This window comes from Elgaria multicarinata, chromosome 21, assembly GCF_023053635.1.
Source record: "Elgaria multicarinata webbii isolate HBS135686 ecotype San Diego chromosome 21, rElgMul1.1.pri, whole genome shotgun sequence".
Classification (NCBI taxonomy): domain Eukaryota; kingdom Metazoa; phylum Chordata; class Lepidosauria; order Squamata; family Anguidae; genus Elgaria; species Elgaria multicarinata.
This window is the reverse complement of record NC_086191.1, coordinates 4,360,507-4,387,005: the sequence shown is the minus strand read 5'-3', so window position 1 is coordinate 4,387,005 and position 26,499 is coordinate 4,360,507. Positions and strand designations below refer to the sequence as shown.

The 26,499-nt window shown below is 49.7% G+C and overlaps 1 protein-coding gene across 1 annotated transcript in view; it reads right to left on the bottom strand.

Annotated features, from left to right (window-relative positions):
- ADAMTSL4 (ADAMTS like 4) overlaps positions 1-26,499 on the bottom strand; it is a 130,339-nt gene that overhangs the window by 69,931 nt on the left and 33,909 nt on the right. Inside the window, exons 4-5 of the mRNA XM_063145710.1 lie at positions 26,095-26,198; positions 20,069-20,178 (exon numbers count right to left, since the gene is read on the bottom strand). The gene's annotated coding sequence lies outside the window, so the exon portion shown is untranslated. The remainder of the gene's footprint in view (positions 1-20,068; positions 20,179-26,094; positions 26,199-26,499) is intronic.

The following is a 26,499-nucleotide window of genomic DNA, read 5'->3' as shown; positions in this document are numbered from 1 at the left end:
CAATTTTGGACTCTCCTTGCAGGCGAGGCTATGGGGGGACTTTCAGCGTTTCCCACCACACCACTGGTCCTCACCCGAGACACCAGTTGCTCAGACTGGGAAGCCAGCTGGAGCTTTTATAAGCCTTGGAGGGCAGGGATTGGCCCTGGCCGGTCAGCTGACAGGATGCTCAGGCAGGCTGGGAATGCATGTAGAAGAGGAATCGGGCCTCGCTTTGTCCTCTCTTTCCTCCACCCTGTCATGCCAGCAGGCCCCAGGTGCGAATTTCGACTGATTTAGACAGAGGCGAAGTTTGGCCTTTGTGGTTTGCGTCAGGGGGCAGGAGGGAAGGCTAGATCCCAGGCAGGGGTCATTTTGAACTCAGAACCAGAATTTCCTGCAAAGTGTCAACAAAAAACACAAAAAGACAGAGCCTCTGACAATGTGCAGAGTGCTTTCCCTTCTTTACTGGGCAACCGCCGCCTTCCAGCGCCTGAAATTGGGGCAGAGGGGCAGCAAAGTCAGTACAACACGAGCCCCGGACCATCTCTATCATTAAAAAAACTATTTGCGAATACATTATTATTATTATTTTGCATTGCAAAATCAACTTTGCTCTGCACAAGCACGACCCTCCCGTTGGCTCGGGCGATTACAGTAAAATTCTCCACTTATTACTTCATGATTAAAAACCAAAACAAAGCGAAATAAAAGAAGATAAAAATCGCTGAGCTGCTCTCGGCTGCTTGGCCGGCCCAGGCGGCTCTGGAAAGAAAAGATGGGCGCATCCCTGGGAAAAGAGACCAAGAGGCCGAAGGAAACTTTAAGAAGCCAAGGTTAAACGCACCACGCAATTCCCTCTCGGCCGAAGGAAGCCAAGCTGCCCCGCTTGGCTGCGTCCCACGGAGAGACAGCCCCACACCCCGCCCTTCTGCGATTTGGCAAACGGCAGACGGGCCAGAGCTAGCGAACTCGGTCCGTAGGCACAGATGTGCCGTGACTTCAACGCGCATAACGCCAATTTACATAGATCCTTAAACATATGTTTTTCCCACCCACATACTAGCTCCCTTGCTGCTGTCTGGTCACCGTTCAAAGCCCCAGTTTTGACCTACACAGAAATGTTCAGAGTGCAAAGTGGTCCAGAGAGGTCATCTAGTCCAGCCCGCTGCTCCACGAAGGGTTCTTGCAAACACAGTCCACAGCCTCGGCTTAAAACCTGCCTTCCCCAAACCGGGGCCCTTCAAGGCTGGCGCGGCCGATGTCAGCAGGGCGCCGAATCCGCTCCGGGTTTCAGTCAGAACCGGTCAGAACTCTAACGGACCTATCCAAGTTGCAGCATCCATGTCAGTGGAGCGGTGAATCCGCTCCGGGATTCACTCGGAGCGGATTCACTGACCCACTGACATGGATGCTCATTAGAGTTCTGACTGAAACCCGGAGCGGATTCACCAACCCACTGACTTCAGAACAACCACCCTCCACTGACTATAATTGACCAAGCTTTCTGGGGCTGATGGGAGTTGGAGTCGAATAAGAACATCAGAAGTGCCCTGATGCTGGATCAGACCAAGGGTCCATCTAGTCCAGCACTCTGTTCGCACAGTGGCCAACCAGCCATCGGCCAGGGATGAACAAGCAGGACATGGTGCAACAGCACCCTCCCGCCCATGTTCCCCAGCAACTGGTGCACACAGGCCTACTGCCTCGAATACTGGAGATAGCACACAAGCATCAGGGCTAGTAGCCCTGGATGGCCTTCTCCACCAGGAATTTATCCACCCCCCTTTTAAAGCCATTCAGATTGGTGGCTGTCACTACATCTTGTGGCAGTGAGTTCCACAGATCTGGAAGGCCTGAGGATTGGGGAATGATGATGTAAACGCCTCCAGTGAAGGGAGAGCCCGCCACCTCCCCTGTTCCACTGTTGGGCAGGTCTTGCCATTAGGCCGTTCCTCGTAACGTTTAGCCGAAATCTGCTCCCGGCCATTTCCACCTATTGGTTCAAGTTCTACCCAGGATCCGGTTTGTCAATCACCTTCCTAAAACATGGCGTGCAGAACCACGATGTGGTGGCATCCATCACCTTACATGACTTTAAAAGGAAGGGCGTTAGAGCAATTCACAGAGAAGGGGAAGTGTGGTGCAGTGGTTATTTTTATTAATTTATTTATTTATTAAAACATCTGTACCCCAAACTGTATCACTAGGATCTCAGAGAGGCGTACAGATAAATTACACAACAATATAATAAGTATCCACAGGTTAGAAGACCCAGGTTTTATTCACAGAGAAAGAGGAAATGTGGTGCAGTGGTTAGAGCGTTGGATTGGGAAGTCCCGGGTTCTAGTTCCCACTCGGCCATGGAAGCTCACTGGATAACCTCGGGCCAATCATAGAATCATAGAATAGCAGAGTTGGAAGGGGCCTGCAAGGCCATCGAGTCCAACCCCCTGCTCAATGCAGGGATCCACCCTAAAGCATCCCTGACAGATGGTTGTCCAGCTGCCTCTTGAATGCCTCTAGTGTGGGAGATCCCACAACCTCCCTAGGTCACTGGTTCCATTGTCATACTGCTCTAACAGTCAGGAAGTTTTTCCTGACGTCCAGCTGGAATCTGGCTTCCTGTAATTTGAGCCCGTTATTCCGTGTCCTGCGCTCTGGGAGGATCGAGAAGAGATCCTGGCCCTCCTCTGCGTGACCACCTTTCAAGTATTTGAAGAGTGCTCTCATGTCTCCCCTCAATCTTCTCTTCTCCAGGCTAAACAGGCCCAGTTCTTTCAGCCTCTCCTCATAGGGCTTTGTTTCCAGACCCCTGATCATCCTGGTTGCCCTCCTCTGAACATGCTCCAGCTTGTCAGCGTCCTTCTTGAATTGTGGAGTCCAGGACTGGACGCAATACTCTAGATGAGACCTAACCAGGGCTGAATAGAGAGGAACCATTGCCTCTATAACCTCCAGCCCCCATCCCAGCTCATCCGGAGAAATTCCGCGCCCCGGTTGCAAAACCATTATTCGCGCAATGCCCTCTGAGCGCTCACGCTGAGCTTTTTCTGGAAGACAGGACAGATGCCCCGTGTTCCAAAGCGGGGGGGGCGGGGCGAGGAGGAGGAATCGACGCTGGGGCCTCCTGGATGCAGAGTATGTAGACTACCACTCAGCGACAGCCCCTTCCCTAAACCAAAACAGTAAGCTCCTAGTCCTCATAGTTTGGAATAAAAGATCGATTTAAACAGCAACCTAGGAAACGGCCCCTGTTCTATCTAAAATGGCGCCTGCTGACCCTTGTTTCAGATGGTGGGGAAGTTTCTCCCGGTCCTATCTGCAGGGGTCGGGAGATCAAACCCGTCCACGTGCAAAGCTCATGCGCTTCACCACAAGCACCAGCGCTTCCCCACTCCCTTGGAAGCCCGAACGTCAGCGCACCGTGTATCCGCAGTGCGCCTCGTCCAATCCCCCTTCCAGCATTCCCCATTCCCAGAACCGCACACGCATCTCGGGGCGGAGAACAGCTGGACTGGCTGCAGGACAAGGGCTCGCGAATGACCCAACCCCGAGCGCTGAGCTCCGCCAAAACGAGGCAGTTTGCAAAGGTGGGGTTGCGAACGAAGCCCGGGCTGACCCCCCCCCCCGGTCACCGAAAGAGGATCTAATCCACCCACCCACCCGCTCGCAACAGTGTCGCATTCCTCCAAACATTCCTGAGCATCCGTGTCCCCCGCAACCTCCCTTTGTGCACAGGGATCTGTGGATCTGAGCCTGGATGGTGAAAGGAACCAGCCGGGCATGGAGCAGGAAGCTCCTGCAACCCGGGGATCCTCAATTCCCCCTGCTCCTTCGCAGCATGGGTGGAGGTGTCACCCGAAGAAGGCCGCTCTGGCCCGGCTCGTTGCAAGATCTCGGTCCCTGGAAGCCGGCGCCTCTCCTTCCAGGTGTCAGGTGCACCCTTAGGGAGCACGTCTGGCTGGGCTTAAAGCGAACTTGGGACAGGACATCCCCCCCCCCCCCCCGGTGTCTTTTCAGGCCTTGCGCGTTATGTTTGCAGGACCGAGAAGCTTCAAAAGCATCTCGCTGGCTCAGGGAGCCTCTCCCGGGATAGCGCAGGCCTGGCGGAACATTCCAGCTCGTCCCAGGATCCGCCGGGAGCAAACTTTGCTGACCTACGCAGGAAAGAGGGGAGGACGAAGGCACGAGCCGGCCGGCCGGCTGGAGTTGGGCGGCTTTCGCCACTACGGTCGCTGGGGGGTGGGGGGGAGCCGGCCAGCGGGGTCAACATTCCACCGATGAGGAGGGGCCGCCAGGAATGTGGCTTCCCTTGTGGGGCTGTCCAGCTGGGTTAGAGGTCCTGGCGAACGACGCCCCGGCCCTGGCACGTCTCCGGCCCCGCCGGCCCTTGAGAATTCGCGAGAGGGAAGGTTTCCCCCGCCTTGAGCTGTAGATTTCGCACGGCGCTGGGCGTCTCGAAGGAACAACACCTGCCTCCCCCAGCCTGGTCACCCTTCAGATGTGTGGGACTACAATGCCTATCTTCCTCCGCCAGCATGGCCAATTCCTCCCACGATGTGGCTGCGTCCCAGCAGGGCCATCTCCCTACCCCCCAGGGTGGACAACTTGTTTAGGCCTACGGTTCCCATCAGACCTAGCCAATGGTCGTGAATGATAGGAGTTGTAATCCACCACACCTGGAGAGCCACAGGTTGACCACCCCTGCCTTACACAGAGCACAAAGCAGGGTTGGCATGAGATCTCCCTTGGCAGGCCAGCTGGGGATGACTGGAGTTGTAGTCCCTCAACTCTGGTTCAGGGAAGACTGAGGTATACAGTTGCCAGCTAGAGAGCTCAGAAGAACATCAGAAGAACCCGACTGGATAAGACCTAAGACCTATACACAGCAGCCACACAGATGCTCCACAGATGCCCACAAGCAAGACATGAATGCTACAGCACCCTCCCCCCCATGTTCCCCAGCAACTGGTGCACACAGGCTAGCTGCCTCGGATACTGGAGCCATCAGGGCAAGTAGCCATGGCTAGCCTTCTCCTCCAGGAACTTACCCAACCCCCTTTTCAAGCCATCCAAATTGGTGGCCGTCACTACATCTTGTGGTAGTGAGTTCCATAGTTTAACTCCACGCTGTGCAAAGAAGTCATAGAAGAAGTCAATTCACCTCAGAATCCAATATAAACTCCTCCTGTTGACCTACAAAGCTTTTCACCGCCTAGCTCCTTCCTATCTTTCCTCTCTCATCTCTCACTATTGCCCCGCTCTGGCTCTTCGCTCCTCAGATGCCGTGTTTCTCACCCGCCCAAGGGCCTCTACTTCCCTTGCTCGGCTTCGTCCATTTTCTTCCGCTGCCCCTTACGCCTGGAACGCTCTTCCAGAACATTTGCGAACTGCAAGTTCAATCGCAGTTTTTAAAGCTCAGCTAAAAATGTTTCTTTTTTCTAAAGCTTTTAAAACTTGATTTTGATCTGACTTTTATATTGTTAGTTTTACTCTACCTTGTGCCTGTCTGGTGCATTCTCTTCCCCTCCTTATTGTTTTATTGTGATTTTATTAGAATGTAAGCCTATGCGGCAGGGTCTTGCTATTTTATTGTTTTACTCTGTACAGCACCATGTACACTGATGGTGCTATAGAAATAAATAAATAAATAAATAAATAATAACAGAATCATAAAATCATAGAACAGGCCGTCGAGTCCCGTCTATCCGTCCTGAATCTCCCACCAATTATGGGATGACCCCTCTGGGAGGGAATCTACACGTCGTACTGAAGGCGCATGCATGCGCCCCCAGTACACCCCCAAAACGATGATGTAGATTCTGCCTACCTGCAGCCCAGAAGAGACGGAGGAAGCGGTGGCTGGGGAATCTGGCCGCGTCCTTGCCGCCGCCGCCGCCTCCCCGCCGGCCTCCTGCTGCCGTGGTAAGAGCGACCCGGGTCGGAGAGCTCGGCTTCGGCTTCCGCCGAGCTCTCCAACCCGGGTGGCTCTTTCGCCGGCAGCAGGAGGCCGGCGGGGAGGCGGCGGCGGCAAGGACGTGGCCGGATTCCCCAGCCGCCGCTTCCTCTGTCTCTTCTGGGCTGCAGGTAGGTAGAATCTACACCATCGTTTTGGGGGAGTACTGGGGGCGCATGCATGCGCCTTCAGTACGACATGTAGATTCCCCCTGGGTTGTAGTATTATGGGAGAGGGAGAAAAATGTCTCCCTGTTCACATTCTCCACACCAGGCCTAATTCTGTCCACCTCTATCCTGTCTCCCCTCAGCCTCCTTTTTTCCAAGCTAAACAATCCCAGCTGATGTAACCTTCCCTCATACGGGAGATGCTCCAGCCCCTGAATCATTTGAGTTGCCCTTTTCTGCCCTTTTTCCAGCTCTATAATATCCTTTTTTAGGTGTGGTGACCAGAACTGTACACAGGACCCCTAAATATCCATTTTTCCTCCCCTCCGTTCAACCAACCGTTCAACGGTGGGCTCAGTGTACGTAACTCCCACCCACTCCCCAATCGGTTACACCTTGGCTTTCGTTCTGCTTCTCCAAATAAAGATGTACATCCTTGGCTTAAAAGACACCAGCTTTATTTCGGCACAAGTTTTTGGAACAAGACGGGAGAAATTCCAATCCTCCAGAGAAATGGGTTCGGGGATTTTACCGTTGATTGTTTAAAATGGTTCTATTGGTTTCAGATTCTATGAGATGCTACGTTTAGGGTTTTCAACTTGCAAATCGCCTGGTGTAAATCGCTATTGAGTGGCACAGAAAGGGAATCATGAAACAAAATGAGTCACACATGTTTCCTAGCAGAATTGGTCTTCCAGGAACTCACTCTCTTTGCAAACTCCCTGCACACCTGATTTCCAAGCGTGATTCCCTGTGATTTTTGCCTCCGCTGGGTCAACCCCTGCTCCAGCGGCTGCCAAACAGGCATAAACCAACCGGTGTAGCTTTTCCCGAGCACGTTGATGCGTTGACATCCAGGTACGCACAAAAGGTGATAAGTCAGCTTCCCTGCCAAGGTTGGATCCGTGCCCTTTTCCCAAAATATAGATTCTAGTCCTCACGGTTCTGAATAAAGATTCTAGTCCTCACGGTTCTGAATAAAGATTCTAGTCCTCACGGTTCTGAATAAAGATTCTAGTTCTCACGGTTCTGAATAAAAGGGAGATTTAAATAGGAACGCAAGAAGCTGCCTTATACTGTCAGACCCTTGGCCACACTAGCCCAATATTGCTGACACTGACTGGCAGCAATGGCTGTTTCTCCAAAAACAGAGATTCTAGTCCTTGTGGTTCTGAATAAAGTTTCTAGTCCTTGTGGTTTTGAATAAAGGGGAGATTTAAATAGGAACACGAGAAGCTGTCTTATACTGAGTCAGACCCTTGCTCCATCTGGCCCAATATTACTGACACTGACTGGCAGCAGAATCTCTAGGGATTCAGGCAGAAGCTTTTCCAGTTGTACCTGGAGATGCCAGGAATCGAACCTGGCACCTTCTGCCCGCGCAGCAGGAGCGCCTCTGCTGACCTATGAATCCCTCCATCTTCAGTCCTTTCAGAAGCAAACCAGCAGAGTTCATCTCTCTCTCTCTCCCTCCTTCTCTCTCTCTACCTCCCACCCGGCTCCCTGGCTTCGGTTGAGGTTCAAGCACCCAAGCCAGCCGCTGTATTCCTCGCTTGGGGCTCGGCAGACACAAGAAGGAGAGCTGAAAGGTTTGCGTTCAGGATTAAGGGGTCTTAACTCTTTGAGTACCGGCAGTTTCCAGATCCCACCGGCCCAAAGAGACATGGGAGGAAAAGGCAATGCACAACTCTCCTCTTGCAGGAACACAAAGCGGGTGGGGCGAGGGGCGGTGGAATTAAATCAAATTAAAACCCAGGAGAAACACAAAGAGTCACAGAGTCTCAAGGCCACTTGGCTTTCAACCTTTTCGAACCAGGGAAACGCCTTTTGAAACTAAGCCTCCAACGTGGGAACCATGATTTTTAAAAAAAGTAAATCGATAAACAGAGCAACCACCCATCTTTCTCTAAGCATAGACTGAGAGGTCAAAACAGCTGATTGTCTCCTGCAACTCAGAGAACTGTGGCTCATGGGTGTGTGTGTGCCCAACTCTATTATTATTATTATTATTATTATTATTATTATTATTATTATTATTAGAGAATTCTCAGCCTTTCCATCAAGGTACAATCCCCAGGAAATGGTGACGGTTAAAAGAATACCTGTCCGTCCTGTACACCCCTCTCTCTCTCTTTTGCTCAGGAAAAGAAACTGAAATGATGTTCAGAAAGTGTGTTCAGAGGAGGGCAACCAGGATGATCAGGGGTCTGGAAACAAAGCCCTATGAAGAGAGACTGAAAGAACTGGGCATGTTTAGCCTGGAGAAGAGAAGATTGAGGGGAGACATGAGAGCACTCTTCAAATACTTAAAAGGTTGCCACACAGAGGAGGACCAGGATCTCTTCTCGATCCTCCCAGAGTGCAGGACACAGAATAACGGGCTCAAGTTAAAGGAAGCCAGATTCCGGCTGGACATCAGGAAAAACTTCCTGACTGTTAGAGCAGTACGACGATGGAACCAGTGACCTAGGGAGGTGGTGGGCTCTCCCACACTAGAGACAGCTTGACAACCATCTGTCAGGGATGCTTTAGGGTAGATTCCTGCACTGAGCAGAGGGTTGGACTCGATGGCCTTGTTGGCCCCTTCCAACTCTGCTATTCTATGATTCTATGATGGCGTGTGTCACCAGTTTGCGTCAGAGCTCCCTATTTGGGGCACACATCCCCACCCAGAAGCGAAACCCTAAGAATCAATCCTGAGCTTCTCAGACCAGCTCCACACGGTCCACAGCATACCAGTGGGGCCGTCCAGAAAGATGCTTCCAGAGGATGCTCAAGAAAGTGAGCCAAGCTGCGTATTACCCGGGAACACAAAATACTTGCCCGGACCACGAGCCGGTCTGATTGGGACGGCAGGGCATTTTGTTCTCGACACATGCAAATACAGTTATCGGTCACTGGATGACCACCAATTTCTAATCTTCTGAGGGGATAGAGGGAAAAACCCTCTCTTATCTACTTCCACACACAGCTCCTTCACCTCTGAGCATGCACCGAGCGCCATTTCCCCTCCCTTGATAATCCTGAGGCTAGCCCCAGTGGGAAAAGGGCTTTTTATTTAGGAGCACTCACGTAAGGTAGTTTTCCGAACCTTTGCACCCTTCAGGCGGATTGAACTACAACTCCCATCTGCCCCAACCAACATGGTTGGTCAAGACAATGGGAACTGCAGTCCAAAATATCTCAGAATATTTGATGCACTACTGAAGCAGGTTTTACTCGTGTGGGTGCCATTTCCCTCCCCCCCCTTTTAACGGATGTGGGTTTTATTCAACGTTTCTATAGGGCCATGCTTTGATTTGATGAGCGTGTTTGAATTATAACTCATTAAAACGCGTGTGCAATTGGCGCTCGCTTATTATAATCATTCGAATCTAGTTGTAACTTTTTTTAAAAAAATTCATTTGTATTTTATCCTTGAGTGGGAAGGCGAGATCTAAATTTAATAAAACTGCTCCATTAATCTGGGTGTCCGGCCCCACAAGTTTGCAACAAATGAAACTTCGGCTTCCTTCCGTGGTTCAAAGCATGATTGAGCCCCCACACCTCTCTCTGGAGAAAGCAAGAGCCACTGGAATGCATACAGAGAACGCAGGGCCTCACACTTCTAAAGCTTAGCGCTTACATTTGTGTCTGGCTGCCTCACACTATCACTTCCTCTGGTCCGAGGAAAAGGTGTTAACATCTGGGACTGTTTAGCTTAGAGAAAAGGCGAGTGAGGGAAGACATGGCAGAGGTGTACATGTGTAGAAAAGTGTGTCAACAGCAGACGGGGAAATATTTCTCTCCTTCTCCCATAATACTAGAATCATAGAATCATAGAATTGCAGAGCTGGAAGAGGTCTACAAGGCCATCAAGTCCAACCCCCTGCTCAATGCAGGAATCCACCCTGAAGCATCCCCGACAGATGGTTGTCCAGCTGCCTCTTGAAGGTCTCTAGTGTGGGAGAGCCCACAACCTCCATAGGTAACTGGTTCCATTGTCATACTGCTCTAACAGTCAGGAAGTTTTTCCTGATGTCCAGCCGGAATCTGGCTTCCTTTAACTTGAGCCCGTTATTCCTTGTCCTGCACTCTGGGAGGATCGAGAAGAGATCCTGGCCCTCCTCCGTGTGACAACCCTTCAAGTATTTGAAGAGTGCTATCCTGTCTCCCCTCCATCTTCTCTTCTCCAGGCTAAACATGCCCAGTTCTTTCAGTCTCTCCTCATAGGGCTTTGTTTCCAGACCCCTGATCCTCCTGGTTGCCCTCGTCTGAACACGCTCCAGCTTGTCTGCGTCCTTCTTGAATTGTGGAGCCCGGAACTGGACGCAATACTCTAGATGAGGCCTAACCAGGGCCAAATAGAGAGGAACCAGGACCTCACGTGATTTGGAAGCTATACTTCTATTAATGCAGCCCAAAATAGCATTTGCCTTTCTTGCAGCCGTATCGCACTGTTGGCTCATATTCAGTTTGCGATCTACAACAATTCCAAGATCCTTCTCGTTTGTAGTATTGCTGAGCCAACTATCCCCCATCTTGTAACTGTGCATTGGGTTTCTATTTCCTAAATGTAGAACTTGGCATTTATCCCTATTAAATTTCATTCTGTTTTTTTCAGCCCAGCACGCCAGCCTATCAAGATCCCTTTGAAGTTTGTTTCTGTCTCCCAGGGTATTAGCTATCCCACCCAATTTTGTGTCACCTGCAAATTTGATAAGTGTTCCCTGCACCTCCTCGTCCAAATCATTCATAAAAATGTTGAAGAGCACTGGGCCCAGGACTGATCCCTGCGGTACCCCACTCGTTGCCTCTCCCCAGTTTGAGAAGGTTCCATTGATAAGTACTCTTTGAGTCCGATTCTGTAGCCAACTGTGAATCCACCTAATAGTTGTTCCATCTAGCCCACTTTTAGCTAGTTTGTTAATCAGAATATCTAGAACCCAAAGAGGTCAACTAGAACCTAAAGAGGTCATCCCATGAAACTGAACAGTGGGAGTTTGGGGGCAGTTCAAAGGAAGGGCTTCCTGACACAGCGCATCGTTAAACTGTGGAATTCACTGCCACAGGATGTAACGATGCCGACCAAGTTGGATGGCTTTAAAAGGGGACTGGGCAAATTCATGGAGAAGGCTACATAGGTGTGCGCACGGGGTGTGCCGGATGTGCCCAGGCACACCCAAATTTCCCGGAGCCGCCTCCACTTTCCTACAGCCACCCTATTCGAATCAGGGCTTTGAAGGAGGATGAAAAAGCAATTCTCCGGAAAGCGCATAATTCCCCAGAGCGTGCAAATGGCAGCCGATTGGAGCAGGGGAGGGAGCCCGAGAAAGCCCAATTTCCCCTCCTGTGCTCCAGTTGCGGCCTTTAAGGTGCAAACCCTAATGAAATGAGCTGTGCACACTTATGGAAGGCTATCAGGGGCTGCTAGCCCTGAGGGTTACATGCCGCCTCCAGTATCAGAGGCAGGACGCCTGCGGACACCAGTTGCTGTTGCACTCATGTCCCGTGTGCGGGTTTCGCACCGGGGCACCTGCGTGGACTAGATAGACTGCCGGCCTGATCCAAAATGTCTCTTCGTACGTTCCTATCTACCGATATTCTCTTCCTGACCACGCATGCTCCATTTCAGTGCCGGTGCAACGACACCACCTTCGCAACGAAGAAAGAACGGAACCAAGAAACATTCCGGTCAGGTCGAAGTCCCATTTCCCCCCCCACACACACACACTCTTCAGCTCTTCCGGCAAACGGGAGGATCCCTCCAACGGGGACGTCCATCTGTGCATTGCTAAGCGATGAAGCAATGTGGGGCGGCCGTCAGCACTCCGGGTCCATCCAGGAAAAGAAAGAAAGAAAGAAAGACAGAGAGAGGATTTGGGGGAGGTGTGAGCCTCCACCGTGGCTGCCCTGCGCCCCTGGGAAGGGCAAGCCAGCTTTTTTTCTCCCCGCAAAACAACGGCACGCAGCAGGGACGAGATGGGGGTTAAACCTAACCCAGCAGCAGCAAACTCAAAACCCGGGAAGTGAAAACGAGGGCTCTTTGTTAGAGCACAAACACACGCACGCATCGCCCATGAGATGAGTAATGCTTTGTAAACACACACAAAAAAATTGGGTCAGGATCAACCCTTCCCCTTGGCTGTACGATCTCCATCGCTTAACAGGAGGGGAAATGTCAAACTCACCCTACTGCGGAAGGTTTTGAAAGAGCCGCACACTTAATCGCCAGTGGCGATTCAGGAATGCCGCTAGGTGACCTGATGACATTTTTTATTGAGGTTTTTTTTTGGGGGGGAGGGGAGCAAACTAGAGGTAAAATGATAATTAAAATCATTTGAGTTAGTTAAGAATAATTATTGATTAAAATAATTGTTTTAATTATTATTTAAAATAACAATTGCACGTTATTTAATTACAATAAGAATTAACGTTTCTTGAGATCGTTTTGAAGCCTTAAACGGTTTGGGGACCAAGCTACTTGAAGGACCGCCTTCACCCATATTTATTTATTTAAGATCAGAAAGAGAAGCCTTTCTCATTTGCCCACCTGTGAAAGCAATTAGGTGGGCGATTACACGTTGCGGGGCCTTCTTTGCAGTGGCCTCACGCCTTCGAAACAAGCTCCCACCGGAAATCCGCCACACTCCCTCCTGGCAGGCTAAGAAGGCCTTGAAAATATTTTATTTTACTGCGGCCTTCTCATGATATGAGTACGGCTCTTGCTGCTGTTGGCTGTCCTTGCTGGTTTTATTGTTGGTTTTTACTGTTTTTCCTTGCTATTTTATTGTGTTTATTTTTTTATTATTGCTTTTAGTATTTTAACTGTTTTTATGTGTTTTATTGCTGCAAGCCGCCTTGTAAGGGCTTCTGCCCCGAAAGGCGGCGAAGAAATGGTTAAAAAAAATCAATCCATGGCCATCCATGGGGGTGGGTGGGGCGTCATTTGGGCAATTTCCAGGGGGTGGCAAATTTGCCAGCTCTCCTCAATGGCTGGTGGCTGCTATTCCCCCATCCTGCCCCATAGATGTCTCTCAGGGATGACACCACAGCCTCCTGACCCCCCTACAAGACCTTTCTGATATGATTCATTTCCACGATCTTACAGGCTGCGCACGATAATTCGAACTCTCTGGGTGCATCAAAGAGCGATTTATTTCTTTTCAAAAAGGACAAATTGAAAAGAGCAGGCAAGGAACAAAGACCATCGGGAATAAGGAAGGATTTTAATCACCACCGGATTGAAACCAAACCGAACAGAGAGACGGAGAGGGGAAATTTCCCCCTCTCCTTCGATGCGCCGTCTCCATCCGACACGCAAACACCCCAGACTGGGAGCCTTAGACGGCAACTATCTGCCCACCGCGCTCCAGAGAGCCTCGATGAAGGGTCTCTCGCTTGTCAACGCACACCCTGGGAGGCCGTGGGGCGAGCGGTGGAAGGGATTTTCCCCACTGTATCACAAGCGAATTCGGAGTCGGCTCAACGCACTGGCAACACGTCAGTTTTCGAATAACCCGGAAAACACGACCCGTTTCTTCTCCTGAAATCGGGGGATTCGTTTTAGGTGTCGACCCGGAGCCCTGTGCGGTAACAGCTCATGCCCAGGGATTCCTGGGTTTCGCTGCTCTTTATTTATTATGACAGTTAGATCCTGGCTTTTCCCCCTCTTGACAAGGGAAAACTCGCCAGGTCCTCTTCGTCTTCATTTGACCTCCACAACAACCCTGCGAGGTAGGCGTGGGAGGGTGAAAGCCAAGGGCTGGCCCAAAGTCGCCAGGCAAGTTTCATGGCCACCATGACGACATGTCTTCCCAGTCTCAGCCCAGCACTCTAACCACTACACCACACTGTGTGGCTTGCTAGCAATGCTTTTCAGCTGTAGGGTGTGGGTTTCCCCCGCACCGTGCGTATCCACATGTGGCCGGATGCCTCCGGTGACGTAGGTTTTGATTTATATTTGTGGCCCGTCCTTCTTCGCCAGGAGCCCAGGGTGGCTAGTGACCCACATAAAAAACAAGCCAACCCACGATCGCCAGTAAAATCCGTAACTCTAAAATGACGAACGTGCTAAAAAACGCAATCATACCATCACCACAACACCGGAAAACATATAAAACTCTTGCCTGTGCGCCCGAGAAGCTTGAACAAATAAAGACATCTTTAGCTGAATAACAGCTACTGGAAGAAAATTCCACTGTCGGGGTGCCACTCCTGAGAAGGCCCTGCCCTCTGTGGTGGCCCCATGGGCCACATACCCTGCCTATCGCAAGTGTGCAACACAACAGGCCAAATACACCCCCCGGGGGTTCCCCAAATGACCCCGCCCTTTCCCCTCAACCACGGATCATTTTGTGATTTCCCAGCTGTTGTGCAGTTTTCCACCATTCTAAAAGGTTGAAACACCTCTCCTAAAACTTCGTTCTGGCAGTAAGAGCTTCAAGCTAAACTAGGCCAGCATTTTTGGTATGTTGGCCCCGCCTCCATACCTTAAGCCCCACCCACCAGTAGAAAGTAGACACCCACACAATAGCTTCTCTGAAATTGAATTCAGCCCAACTATCTGGGGGGTGGGGAGAGGAATTGCCCCCTGATCCTGGCCGTTGCCCACAACGTCTGTAATGCAGGGCTCAATGCGAATCAAAGCTCAGCCCCCAAACTTACTTTTCCATGCCCAGTCTCAGTCCTCAGCCTTGAAATATTATTTCCGAGAGCACCTCTAGCCACGTGCAAAGTGCTCGTCCTTCAGCCGCCAAGGAACGCAAGCCGATACGCGCACATAGGAAATCAGCGTTTCCAGAGCAGACAACGTTCTAGGAGGTCCTGAGTGCAGGAAAGCAACCCCTACAACTTTTTGCAATTTGGGGGTGGTTTCTTCCTCTGTTTTCTGGATTCCTTTTCTCCAACCACTTTTGGGGCGTCACAGCTTGGACTACCACCTGTGCCACATTTTGAGAAACATGCAGGCAAACGGGAGTTCTCGAAGGCGAGAAAATCCCCCAACTTCTTCCATTAGCATCCATAAGCCATACTAGCATCACAGAAGCGTAGAATTTTGGAGTTGGAAGGGACCAAAAGGGTCACCTAGTCCAACCCTCTGCAATGTGCAGGAAAAGCAGTTAAACCATCCATGAGAGGTGGCTGCCCAGCCTCTTCTTAAAAAGCCCCAGAGATGGAGAACCCACAACCTCTGTAGGGAGACTGTTCCACTGTTGCACAAATCTTACCGTCAGGAAGTTTTTCCTTCTATTTAATCGAAATCTAGAGAGCTGTAAGTTATACCCATGATTTCGGGTCCTAATTTCTGGGGCCATGGAAAACGGTTCTTGGCCATCTTTCCTGTGGCAAACTTTGATGTCTCTGAACACTGCTCACGCGTCTCCCCTCAGTCTCCTTTTCTCCAGACTGAACATCCCAAGCTCCTCCTTCTGTCTGTCCTCAAGTCCCCGGACCCTCTTCGTTGCCCTCCTCTGAACCAGTCCTGAACCTGTCCAGGTCCTCCTGGAAACAGGGTGCCCAGAATCGTACACAAGATGCCAGGTGTGGCCTCACTAGTGCCGAGCAGAGAGGAATACGGACTTCACACATCAGTTCCCGAAAGCCCCAGTCAGCACAGCCATTGGTGAAGGATCATGGGAGTTGTAGGCCGAAACATCTGGAGGACCACAAGCTGCCCGCTCCTGAATCATAGAATTATAGAATAGCGGAGTTGGAAGGGGCCTACAAGGCCATCAAGTCCAACCCCCTGCTCAATGCTCTGACATCTCCACCTTAAAATGTGCTGCCCAGCATACGTCAACGCTATTCTGCCAAATCTAGACCACAATCCACCACATTGGCTCCTGCAAAATTAGCGCTTCCCACAGAGCAAAATATGGTCTGCTTGCAGGCAACCGTCTTCTCCCTCCTATTGAGAAGGGCCCGAATTTTTGAATCGGCAACTGTGACAGGCATTCTGCCTGCCATCGGGATGACGGCACCTCGACTCGGAAGGTCTCACGTGAAGGAGAGACCCGAAGCCGTGCGCTTCTGTCGCTCCCTGCAGGAATTCAACAAAGTTTCGGCTTGAAATGCCAATTCAAAACTGCGTTGCAACCTACTGGCTAGCTCCTGGGCTGTCACGGATACACCTCCCTGGCTGGTCCAGAAAGCAAGGACGGCGTTGGAGGCACCGTGTACGTTAGCATAGGGCTTAAACTACCATCATCCCCATGACAATAATGGGTGTTGTAGTCCAACACATCTGAAGACAACCAGACTCAGGGGAAGGCTGACACAGAAGTGCACGTGTGTAAGAACTGCTCACAGAACAAACGACTGAGCTGCTAAGTGTTGTTTGGAAATCGGGAGAGTCTTTCCTCAATGCCAAACAGCGTAAATGGAAAACATTTCTTTTTCCTTCCCTCAACACATGCTGTTGGTCTTGGACCGTTGTGTGTTCCATACCAGTCGTCTGGGCTGCGTTCTCTGCGATGCAGCCAGAGCGACTTAAGGACGCAAAACCCCACAGCAAAGCAAATAAGACTGCAAGGAAAAATGCTGCTGAAATGTCTTTCATGTTCTAAAACGCCCTCTGGGTGAAAAGGCTCCACCAGCCACCGCAAAAACGGTTTTCTGGAGACAGATAAGATGGCCAAGCCACAAAACCACAGATCCCAGTGAAAGATTCTTTATCCACCAATAATACTAACAACAATAACAGGTGTATGAATAACAACAATAATAATCTTTATCCACCTATTATTATTATTTAGATATTTATAGATATATAGATATAAAACGCTAAGGTGATGCGTGGCAATGCGTGGCACGGAGGTTCTGAACTATATGAAGAACTTTGTACATTGGAGGTTCCATGCTATGTGAAGAACTTTGAGTTGCTAAGCAACAGGATTTATAAACACAGTCTGGAGTGGGAGAGGGGATTGGGTTCACCACAGGGAAACATTTGAGCTGACCTTACTTATGCAAAAGAGTTATTTATTTATTTCATTTCATTTCATTTCATTTCTATTCCACCCAATAGCCGAAGCTGTCTGGGCGGTCCACAAAAGTTAAAACCATAAGAACAGCATAAAACAGAATACTTAAAAGCTTAAAACCACAATATAAAACCACAGTACTAAAAGAACAAAACCAAGCAGCAACGCGGAGATTTAAAAGACAGATTTAAAGACGCAGATTTGGAACGGCAAGAGTTAAAAGACCAGGAGAGTAAATTGCTAAAATGCATAAAAAGGTTAGGACAAAGGCTCTAAGGGAATGGGGTGGGGGTGGTCCTTCAAAAACTGGAGCCCCTCCCCTCCTGCTGTAACCACGCCCACTTAGCAGCACCCTCCCCTCTTTGGCCACACCCCTTCCTTACAGATGTAGACAGATGTAGACTTCCAGTTTAAAGATATAGAACCACAGCAAGGCAGCTCAGGTATCTTGAATTTATCCATCCACTATTGATTGATTGATTGATTTGATTTGATTTATACCCTGCCTTTCTACCCCAAAATGGCTCTATTACTACCTGGACAGCAGACTTAGCCTGCACTTAGGTGACCCCGTCAATTTTCACCACCACAGTTAAATGCATTGCAGTTTTGTTCAAACCCCAATCGTGGTTTCTCCCTTTGCACCCAAGATTATTATAAATGCACATGCACCGACCTTATGCAAATCGGTGTCCTCTTTGGGGGTGGGGGCTGGGGGTGTGTGATGCATTTCCTCTTGTCTGGCGCTGCAAAACAGGGCGACAGTTTGGACAGCCGACACCAATTAATTAATTAAATTGATTAATTAAATCTCGCCAGCTGTCCAAACATGCTGGGTGGAGAATGGTGGAAATTGGAGTCCTTTTCTCTCTCTTAAATGTCTAAAAATGCATAGGATTGCACCTTTAATTAATTCATGCTGGGAAATGTAGGACTTCCCCCCCCCCCTCTAAGCATGCAGGGGAGTGCACCTTCGATTAACGAATTATACACCTCCTCCCCAATCTCTGTCTCCCCAGGTCACGTGGCTGAACTTTCTCCAGGCCGGCTTTTCCCTGCTCTCTGGTCAGTTATGCACATGGCAGGTCCCAGCTTGCAACCCTCGGAGTAAACGCAATCGCTCCGGGGTATCCTCCAAAGCCCTTCCACTGCACAGATGTCCCCAACTTTACTTAGGACAGCAAGGCTGTGATGGTGGGCAGGCTTCCCTGGGAGTAAGCCCCACCGAGCAAGGAGTAAAACAGGCGTAGGTCGCACCGCGAGACGCTGAACCCACCGCGTCACACCTGAGCCTTCGTTCACCCGGTGCTTCTAGAAGCAATCGCGTCCAACCTCAGATGCACCCTTCTTCCCGCGGGGCCCCCGGAATGTGAAATTGATGCCCCCGCCCCAGCTTTCTCCCCCTCGCAGTTTGGGGGCAAAGGCCACCAAATGCAGGTGAGAAGGCTCTCTCCCTCTTAACTGGGACAGATCGGGGCGAAAGGCAGGCGTCGGGGAACGCTGCAGACCTCAAAAGGAGGCTCAGAGGAGAGGCCCGATCCAGGGGAGATGATGCATTTCATTCTTGTATCGGGGGAGACCGGTGGGTGGTGGATGGTGAGAACGCACGTCTGCGCTCGACGGAGGCAGCTCCCCTCCCACAAGATCCGGCGATCCGGACGCTGGCTCAGATGCCTTTCACGGCGGATTAAATCAATTCCCTGGAGGACGTCTAGGGCTACCGAGAGAGCCGTTGGCCCCAATTCAGCCGTTTTATTTCGTTTCTCAGGACGCTCGTGCGGTCCTGCTGCTCTCCCTTTTATCCTCACCACAACCCTGTGAGGCGGGCGAGGGCGGAGAGCAGGGAGCTTCAGAACCAAGTGGGGGAACTCGAACCCAGATCTCTCCACACTCAAACCGCTGTCTTTGTTCTACGAACTTCCATCACAGCTAAATGGTAGCTAGATAAAACCTCCAGGTACACCAGCAGTCTACCTCTGCAACGCCAGGTAATGGTGATATCTCACAAAATGTTTCTGCCTTTGATAAGCTTCCTGCAGGCATCTGGCCAGCTGTTGCTGGACACCTCACCCAGGACCCCATGGGCCTTTGGACAAAACCCAGCAGGGCCGTTCTTATATAAGAACGCACAGTACACAACATTTTCCCTGCCCTTTCTCAGTCCTTCGCTTGTGGCTGACTAAACCTTTGAGGATCCCGTTCCATATCACGTTACCAACCCTTTGCTGATGGGACAATAGCGCGAGATTGCGTCTTTCACAGGCCGCTATAAAAGGGTGGCTTCACCAAGCAAGCCAAAGGCACCTACAGCGTCTAGCCTACCCTTTGCTCCGCTCCACGTCCGCTACGCTGGACGTCTTTCCCCATATATACCACCCCCTCTCCCCCTTTAACGCAGCCTCTGCCGTGGGTGGTCCGGCCGGAGCCAGAATGATTCCAAACACAGGAACAAGAGAGAGAGAGAGAGACTGTGTGTGTGAGAGAGAAATAATGTCCCATTGATCTAAAGCAGAAAGAATTAAGCATGTGCTAAACTCGCCTACTGAAACCGGCAAGGCTTAAAATTAAAGTTCGTTTCGGACGCCCGAACGGTTTTCATTCCACGGGGTCACAGGGCACGCACGAGTGGCTGAAAAACGCCCCCCCACGAGTTTAAAATAAGGTGCCATTTAAATAAGCCATCTATGCAATTCATGGCGGCAGCAGCAATCGAAGGACCGTTCAGAGCTCGGAAGAAATGCTGCCCTGATTCCTGGCACAAACCACACAACAAGACCAACTCTGAGGATACGCAGAGTGTTTCCCCTGAACCGCTGAATAACAACAGCCGAATGACACCCAGCGGATGAGACATTCGAGGACGAACTGAGTTCCATCAACTTTCCCTGTAGAAATCACACACCCCGCCGCCCGCTGCTCGGGCATTTATAAATCGTTCTCCAAATGAATTTCGTGCCTCCCCCTCATTTCAAAAAGAATTAAAATATAAGTGAACTTACCTGGCAGAGTTTGGATTTGGAGGAACAGATCCAAGGGTGAAGACAAGGAAGAGTTGGTGGAAACCGTTGCTCTCAAAACTGTTGGGACCCTCAGGAATAAATATTATATTCTAGAGAAAAAAGGACAAATAAATTAAGAGGTAAATAAATCTACTGGGGGGAAAGGAGAAAAGGAAAAAAACACCAATGGCACTTAAAGCATATATAAAACTCGATTAACCCCCTAATGAAAACAACGGCATTAAAACACAATAAGAAATAATATGGGACTAGAGTTCCCATCTCCCCTGGCTAGCATGATGCTGGACGGGGATTATGGGAGCTGTGATCTCACACATCTGGAGTGTGAGTTGGGGAAGCCTGGTTAAAGAAAGTCCCTCCGGACAGGTTGAGCTGGGAAGAGATACAGCAGAGAGAGAGAAAACTTGGTTCTTTTAAAGAATAGTAATTGTTTTTAATGCAGTGTTTTTATTCTTTTATTCTATTTGTTGTTCGCCGCCCCGAAATCTTGGGGATGGGGGAACGGTATAGAAATATGGTAAATAAACCAAGAATAAAGAAAAGAAGCTCAAGGATCCGGCGGTGAAACAGACCTCAACACGTACCCAGGAGGAGTCATGGATTTACTCGGGAGAAGTTGCCACGGAACAAGCTTAGGGTTAAAGCCCGGGGCCCCGATCCGCGAAACTGCCAGGTAAGTGTGCACGTCTGGGATGCGGCCCTCGTCTGTTTATGGGACTAGACAGGTGTGCGGCAGGTAAAGGGGGGGAGAGGTTTCATGAAGGTAACTGGGAGGGACGGGCTCAGGCAGGCGTGTGAGGGGAGGGGGGAGAAGGCAGAGCTCCGGGGGCACCTTGGGAGGACAGGTGTGCCAAGCCGTAGGGGGGGGGTGGAGGGCAAGGGGGGGCGCAGAGGAAGGGAGGGGGTCTCAAAGACGGGGCGACTTTTGGGGGGGCAGAGAAGGAAGGGGTGATGGAGAGGAGGGGTGGGAGGAAGGGGGGCTGAGCCAGGGACAGTGCGCACCAAAGGTTAGGGCCGGTGGGTGGATGGAGATGAGGAGAAGGGACGGAGGGAGGGGGTAGAGAGGGGGACACCCCCCCAACCACACACCTGGCTCGGCTGCTGCTCTCCTTCCCTCTCCACGTGTCCCGGGGGGGGGGGGGCGCGTCCCCCGTGGGCAGGGATCGGGCGCGGAGACCCAGGCGGGGGCGCAGAGAAGCCACGGGACGCCCGGGGGGGGGGGGGGCTGCTGCTGCTGCTGCTGCTTCAAGCCAGGCGCCGCCGCCGCCGCTGCTGCCGCCGGATGCGAAGTTTGGCTCTGCTGGGGCTGAGCTGGCGGAGGCTGGGCTGGGTCCCGGCTGGGCTGGGCTGGGTCCCGGCTGCTGCGCCGCCGCCGCCGCCGCCGCCGCCGACCCCGCGTCGTCCCCCTCGCCGGTGCCCGCGATGGATGGGTCCCTCGGCCGCGCCTCCGCCCCCGGGCCGCCCCGCCAGCTCCTCCCCCGCCGCCCCCCTCCTCCCCGGCCCAGGGGGGGTGGGGTGGGGTGGGGGGAGGAGAAAGCCGTCGCCTCCACGTGGATCGGAAAGAAAGGAGGAAAGAAGGAAGGAAGGAAAGAGGGGGAGAGAGAGAAGGAAGGAAAGAAGAAGGAAGGAAGGAGAGAGAGAGAGAAACACTGAAATTAAGAAAGGGGGGAGGAAGGAAAGAAAGAAGGAGGGGGAGAGGGAAATTAAGGAAGGGAGGGAGGGAGGAAAGAGAGGGAAAAAGAGAAGGAAGGAAGGAAAGAAGAAGAAAGGAAGGGGGAGAGAGAGAGAGAAACAGAAATTAAGAAAGGGGGAAGGAAGGAAAGAAAGATGGAAGGAGAGAGAGAGAAATTAAGAAAGGGAGGGAGGAAGGAAAGAGGAAAAACGAGAATGAAGGAAGGAAGGAAGAAGGAAGGAAAGAGGGAGAGAGGGGGGAAAGAGAAGGAAGGGAGGAAAGAAGAAAGAAAGAAAGAAAGAAAGAAGGGGGAAGAGAGAGAGAATCAGAAATTAAGCAAGTGGGAAAGAAGGAAAGAAATGGAAGGAAGGAAAGAAAGATGGAAGGAGAGAGAGAGAAATTAAGAAAGGGACGGAGGGAGGGAAGAGGAAAAACGAGAATGAAGGAAGGAAGGAAGAAGAAAGAAAGAAAGAAAGAAAGAAAGGAATGGGAAGAGAGAGAAACAGAAATTAAGAAAGGAGGGAAGGAAGGAAAGAGAAGGAAAGCAAAGGAAGGAAAGAGAGCAACAGAAATTAAGGAAGGGGAAGGATGGAAAGAGGAGAAGGAAGAAAAGAAAGATGGAAGGAAGGAAATAGAGAAATTAAGAAAATGGAGGAAGGAAAGAGAAAGGAAGGAAAGAAAGAAAGGAGGAAAGAGGAGGAAAGCAGAAGAAGGAGAGAGAGAAGCAGGCAGAAATTATGAAAGGAAAGAAAGGAAGAGAAGGGAGGGGGAAGAAAGAGAGAAACACATAAAAATTAAGAAAAGGAAGGGAGGGAAAAGAAAAGGAAAGAAGAAGGAAGGAAAGAGAGAGAAATAGAAGGAAAGAAAGAGACAGACAAATTAATAAAAGGAAGGGGAAGAAGGAGAGAGGGGGGATCATTACTTCAGAACAAACTTTCACACCCAGCCTGACCTCTCTGCCCTTGAAATCAGTGGAACTTAAAAACACTTAAGGCACTTTCCAGATGTGTAGGACTATAGGTCCCATAATCCCCAGCCAGCATTGCATCTTTCACAGGCCGCTATAAAAGGGTGGCTTCACCAAACAAGCCAAAGGCACCTACAGCGTCTAGCCTACCCTTTGCTCCGCTCCCCAGTTGAAGAAGGCTGAATTCCCAAAGGGGATTCCTTCCGAGTCAAAGTATGCATCCAAGTTAAGCGCCGACCTAAAGATACAGGTTTAATGCATGTTTTTTCACTGGTTTCAGTTCAATTTAAGCCACTCCCAAGTTGTTCTCAGGGGTTTTACATTCAATGGAAGGGAGATCCAGGCATGTTTACACAGAAGTAAGTCCCTCTAGGTTGCTCCCAGATAAGCACATGAGGGATCACAGCCTTAACTCTCCTGCTTGAAATCCACGGGACTGAAAGCGGCAATCCGATACACACACTGACCTAAGAGTAGGCCTGTGTGCCCCAGTTGCTGGGGAACATGGGCGGGAGGGTGCTGTTGCCTCATGTCCAGCTGGAGGGGTCAGCCGCTGTGTGAACAGAGTGCTGGACTAGATGGACCCTTGGTCTGATCCAGCGTCAGCGCTTTTCTAATGTTCTTAATTAAAGACAGAAAGAACATATGCCTAAAATGCAGTCAGACTCAGATTAGGGAAGCGTAAGAAACATTTATTTTGCAGCCTGCACCCACAAGGAAATTAATTCTACTTCTGCCCCCACTTTGAGCTAGGTTGGAGGCTAGAGCCGGCCCTGCCATGAGGCAGAGTGAGGCAGCTGACTCAGGTGGCAGATACTGGGGGTGGCAGAAAGATACGGTCCCATCACCAATGTGAAAAGAAAAATTCAACCGCTGTTCTAGTTGGCTTCTGTAACGTGGAATGCCAGAGTGGTGGTGGGTTGTTGTTGTTTTTTTTGGGGGGGGGGGATCTTGTCTTTCACTTCAGGTAGCAAAATGACTTGGGGCCACCCTGTGGGACGCCGTACGAAAAAGGGATCGCTCCTGGGTCATCGCGTGAACGGTCATGCCAGCCAGGCCTCTGGTCAAACAGATTTGAGTGTATCATTTCAAAAACCTGCTTGACCACAGTGCAACCAAAAACCTGCTTGACCAGCGTGCAACCAAAGAGGTATAACTTGTACAGCAAGGAAACTGAAGGTCCTTTCACACCGCCTTTTTCTTCTCTTTCGCTTGACTCTCAATAACAAAACCCAAAAGACTATTGATTTTTTTCTTCCCTTTCCTGTCCACCCTACCGAAATCAATTCTAAAGAAGTATTTTTAAGCCATAATGCATCCAGGGACAGTGGTTGTCCAGACGTGTAGCGGGAGAAAAAACATGTAAAACTACCGTCTGAGAGTATTATTTATTAATTAAATTTCTTCGGCGCCTTTCTCAATAGCAACCACGGCAAGCGTTCAAAGCCACATGCCATAGAATTAAAAACAGCTGAAACAATTATTCATTAAAATACAACCATCCCATAAAATAATAAGAACATCAGGATTGTGTTAAACAACTCAGCTGATACTTTTAGTGATGCTGCTTTCGCTCCAGATTGGGCAGAGAGGGCACTTTTGTTTTACCTTCAAAGGAACATGTGTGAAAGCCAGGGCAAAAGAGAATTTAAAAATGAAACTGACAGGCCTTTCCCCTTGACTCTTGTCAATTTCACTGGGCACAGACACTGAAGGAGAATCCAGGATGAGATGGAAGCATACCATGAAATTGTATCTGGGGCCAAAATCCACAACAAGCGCATATTTAAACTATGGAAGTGCGGCATAGCGGCTAAAGGGTTGGACTGGGAGTTGGGAACCCCACTGGGTGACTTTGGGCCAGTCACAGACTCTCAGCCCAACCTACCTCACAGGGTTGTTGTTGCGAGGATGAAATGAAGAGGAGGCAGATTATGTACCTTGGGTTCCTTGGAGGAAAAAAGGTGGGATATAAATGCAATAATAAGATAAAAATAAATAAATAAATAAATAAATAAATGGAACTCACCACCACAAGATGTAGTGAAGGCTACCAATTTGGATGGCTTGAAATGGGGGTTGGATAAATTCCTGGAGGAGGCTATCAAAGGCTACTAGTCCTGACGGCTATGTGCCACCTCCAATATCAGAGGCAGTAAGCCTATCTGTACACTATTTGTAGGGGAACATGGGCGGGAGGGTGCTGTTGCACCGTGCCCTGCTTTGTTGACACCTGTGTTGACCCTGGTTAGCCACTGTGTGAACAGAGTGCTGGATTCGGTCTGATGCAGCATTGGTTGTTCAGTGACCTAGGGAGGTTGTGGGCTCTCCCACACTAGAGGCATTCAAGAGGCAGCTGGACAACCATCTGTCAGGATGCTTTAGGGTGGATTCCTGCATTGAGCAGGGGGTTGGACTCGATGGCCTTGTAGGCCCCTTCCAACTCTGCTATTCTATGATTCTATGTGGGGATGGGGTGTCTTCTCATATACTTGTTGGAAAGGACATGGCACGATCTTTCTCACACCCTTTGGTTTTTAAAGCATTTCCCATCATCTGATGTGAGATTGATAAGCGTTAACTACAGGGCCTTCTCAGCAGTGGGACCCAAGCTATGAAAGTCCCTGCCATGTAGAGATCTCTCTATATATATCTGCAGATGACAGTGACAGCGTATCCGCAAATAATTAATTATCTCTGTGTTTATTACTGGTGTTTGCTGTTTTCCTGCCTTTCTGCCTGTTGCTGTTTTTCACTATTTTACACATAAAGGCTGTTTCTTTCCAAGAGAGGTAAGTATTTTAACAAAGAAATATTTTGTGTTTCGAATTGTGCTTTTCCTTTTAACTCATGGGATTATTTCTGCCATCGTTTTTCTAACCGGTTTATTATTGATGTCGTTGTGATTCTAAAAAGTTTAAGACTTGTCTTTCGCTTTTTCCCCCCTTCCTTTTTTTCTTTACTCGGCTGTAAAATGCTTTGTTTATCCCCAGGTAGAGAAGCAGGTTTTATTAATTCTTGGATATAAATAAAATAATTGAAATCAGGGAAACACGTAACTTGGGAATGGTGGTAATTAGCAAAGCAGAAGTAGGCAGATTCCTGAGCAGTAATTTAAGTGTTTGGGGCCAAAACCTCACTCAAATGTAAACCTCACTTAATATTATAATTTATTTACTTGATTTGTGCCCTGGCTTTCTACCAAGAAAAATGGCACTCAAGGCCGCTGACAACCACAAATAAAACTTGATTAAAACAATAATAAAACAAATGCATTAAAACAGAATTCAAAACAATTCAAATACTGACTCAGAAAGGGAAATAGGAAATAACCGCTGAAAATAAAGTGAAACATCTTGTACTCACCGACGATCATTCCCAGCAAGGTGGTTTTACAACATTTCCGGAATATGTCCAGGCTCTTGGCAAGAGGAATTGTGACAGTCATGTGTGAAGGTTTTACAAAAGTACTAGGAAAAGAAGATAGAGAGGGGGGGTCCCATGATGTCAAAGCAGTTATAAAACTCAGTCACACCCCTTTGAAAATTCGAAGTTGTCCACAAAAGGAACGGAGGGGGTCACTTCAGAGCAATTTAATGGTAAAAGAAAGAAATGTAAACCAAAGAAGAAAAGAAAGATTATTTTAATAGGACTGCATTTATTTATTAGTAATATTTATTTGGCCTTATTTGCTAAAAAGCCTTCAAAACGGTGTGCCACAATTTAAAAAGATACTGTAAAAAGCAAGAGCATTCAAAATAGTAAACATTA